Genomic DNA, 3,100 nt, shown 5'->3' on the forward strand with positions numbered 1-3,100 from the left:
GTGGGGTTTTTAGGGCTTGGTGGGTGCTGAGCAAACGGGTCTGGAAGTTTGCTGGGGGTGGGGATGGGGGATGGGGGTGGGCTGGAGGTGGGGAGTGCAGGCAGAAAAGGCAATTAAGGGCAAAAGGACTGCCTCACCTGAGCCTGTTTAGGGAACAAAGAAGAGGCGGCTGAAAAGTCTTCTCTCCATAACAATTTTGCTTCCCCCCATTAAATGTGTTTTTTGAAAAACACAGAGGAAAAAAAAAAGTCTTGTTTAAGTGCCTCTTCCTGAGTAAGTCCACTGTCAGGAAAGGAAAATCCAAACGCTCAAATAGTCTATTTTTGTGCCCAGAGGCTCCAGGCCCTGCACACAGACTCTTCCTTACTCTGAAGGAAAGGAAACTGGGCATGAGGCCTCCCTGTCACAGAGGCTGGAATTCAGGAACCTGTATTACTCGAAGGCCTGTTCCCCGTACAACCTCCATTTTAGGAAATAAGGATATAGTGCAGGATGCTTTGGGGCGGACCTGAGTGGCATTGGTTAAAAAAAACAAAAACAAAAACAAAACTCATTATTCTGTAGGCTAACAATCATGGCACTGGACTTTAATTGGAAAGTTCAATGAGCTGCATCAGTGTTATGCTGCTTCTAGCCATTAAGGTTTACTGCTACCACCTGCCTCTTGGCTACCATGCAGATAAGGATGAGAGGCCTGATTAAGAGTTTTGATTTGCAGGTCAAGCCGAAGTCCTAAATCAGTAATAAGCATAATAAAACAGCAGCTACCTAGGTAGATAAGGCCTCTGTATATTTTGCATAAATTTTCTACACCATTCACAGGTTTGTTGTTTCTCCTCTGTACTGCCTTTAACCAGTTCAAGGGTGGTGCTTAAGGCGGCCAGCCAAGGAAATGGGGTTCAGACCACTCCCCCTTCCAACCCAGCGTGGCCCTGCCTCCCTGTCTACTTTGCCGGAGATTGCCTTTTGTGAGGACCACAGGGTAGACCGAGAAGAGCAGTCCAGCTTGTGACACTCACACCTCTTCGGCTATTCCTGTCTCCTCTGCTATCTGGCCTGTGAAGCTGACCTTAAAAAGAGACCTCTGCTTTGAAAGGGTTTCCTGGGGAGCTGGTGACTGGGGATGGAGGAAGGAAATTGGAGAGATCCAGTTAAAGGGAGAGACTGATTCTTTACTGGCTTATTAACAGTGACCCTGGCATAGGCAGAGCCTCCTAAAATGCAGATCTGATCATGGCACTACCCCTGCTCATAATCCTTCAATGGCTCCCCAGTACCCTTAGGATAATGTCCACATATCCCCATTAAGGTTTACAAGGCTCCTCACACGCTGGCTGGCCTCGGCTCGCACTGCTCCCCCAACACTGTTTAGCACATTTCCCTTGCCCTCCCTCCCTCCCCAACTCCCCCAGTTGAATTCCCTACTGAATTTCTTTCGGTTCCTCAAATATCTGCTTCTTCTCTTCCCCAACTTTCAAACATCCTTTTGTTGCTGCTCCTAACTCATCCTTTAATTTCTTTCATTGAACATTTCTATCCCAGGAAGCCCTCCTTCACCACCACAACTCGGAGTTAGGTTTCTCCCCTATGAGCTCCCACAAACCTCCTACTAAACCTATCACTTACACACTACTTTGTAATTACGCGTTCATTTGTCTCCCTGCTGGATGGTAAACACCCGAGGGCAGCACTAAGGTGTCTGTCTTGCCCACTGTTTTCTTCCCAGTGCACGGCCAGTGCCTGGCACGTGGTAGAGCCCCACAAGGATTCGTGAACAAATGGGCATTATGCCAACATGACAAAAGAAGTCCCAGTGGTCCTTCCCAGATTCGTATTTGCATGTTTATTTGTCTGCTGAGACACGAGGAAGAGCCCTGAATTAAAAAGACATGTGTTGTACTTGGGCTGCCCTGGACCCTGCTTCTCCTTTTCCATGATGCCTTCCCAGGGATCCTGGTCAACTCAGGGCCACCGGTGGAGTTCCTTGTTTGTGCATATACTGGCACCTGTTTGTGTGACATTTAGTAATTTATTCTATTTTTTATTATTTTTAAATTAATTTACCATTATTTAATTATTTTCAAATGATTTCGTATTTATGCCTTATCTTTCCCACGTTTTTCTTGAGAGTAGGAAATATGACTTCTTTTATCAATCCTTTTAATACCTAATGTTGTTCACAATTTGTGTTTAATGAATATACACAAGGATGACTTAAAGTCTAATTTTTTCTTTAGAAACTGAATTTATTACAGCGCCATTGTGGAAATGCATGGTAGATATATTTGGTGATGTGGCAATGGATTGTTTCTTAAAGGAAACTGTGGTTCCAGGATGGGCCTGGAAACTGTAGCCCAGAAGTATGAGGGCGCCACAGCCCTGGTCGGTTGGCAGAAAGCCCGAAGCCTGGGGAAAATGTTGTTCCAGGGTGCCCTCTAGTGATCCAAGGTGCCACTAGGTCAGAAGCCAGGGCCAGATGCTCTTGAACTTCAGCAGGAAGCAGAATCCATGGGGGAGCCTAATAAAATGACAGCTGCCAGGATGCCACGCCAGCTGGGAGACCAGTCCTTCTAATCAGCACCTTCAGGCATCTGATGCACAGTCCACAGATCATACTTTGTGAAATACCGACTAAGTGATGCCCATCAAAGAAAATGTTCCAGATATGTGGTCTGAGAACACCCAGTCTCATTCTTCTGCTTGTAGGGATGGATCACTGACTCCTTGCTGACCATTCAAGTATGGACATGAGTGAGAAAGAGGAAGACACAGAGATAGCCTAGACCTCTGGTATGAAATACAGTCCAGGAAACACAAAAACAGTCAGCAGCGGTTTTAGCTAGACCACTGAGAAAATGTTTTAGAGAGGATTGTGTTACCTTCTCTTGATGTCTATTCTCCAATCTAATGGAGGGTAGCCCCTCTCCTCTTTTTTGCCCTTCCCAGCAATGGGTGACTGTTTTTTATTGAGCACACACTCCGTGGCCAACACTGTGTCAGACTGTTCATGTATATCAGTATGTCATCTCTGGAGGTCCCTGGAATCATCACAAGTGAGGCATGCCTTATGCCGTACAAGCAGAGGGAAGGATTGCAGGAC

Source organism: Balaenoptera borealis (assembly GCF_965194805.1).
Source record: "Balaenoptera borealis genome assembly, chromosome: 1".
NCBI lineage: Eukaryota > Metazoa > Chordata > Mammalia > Artiodactyla > Balaenopteridae > Balaenoptera > Balaenoptera borealis.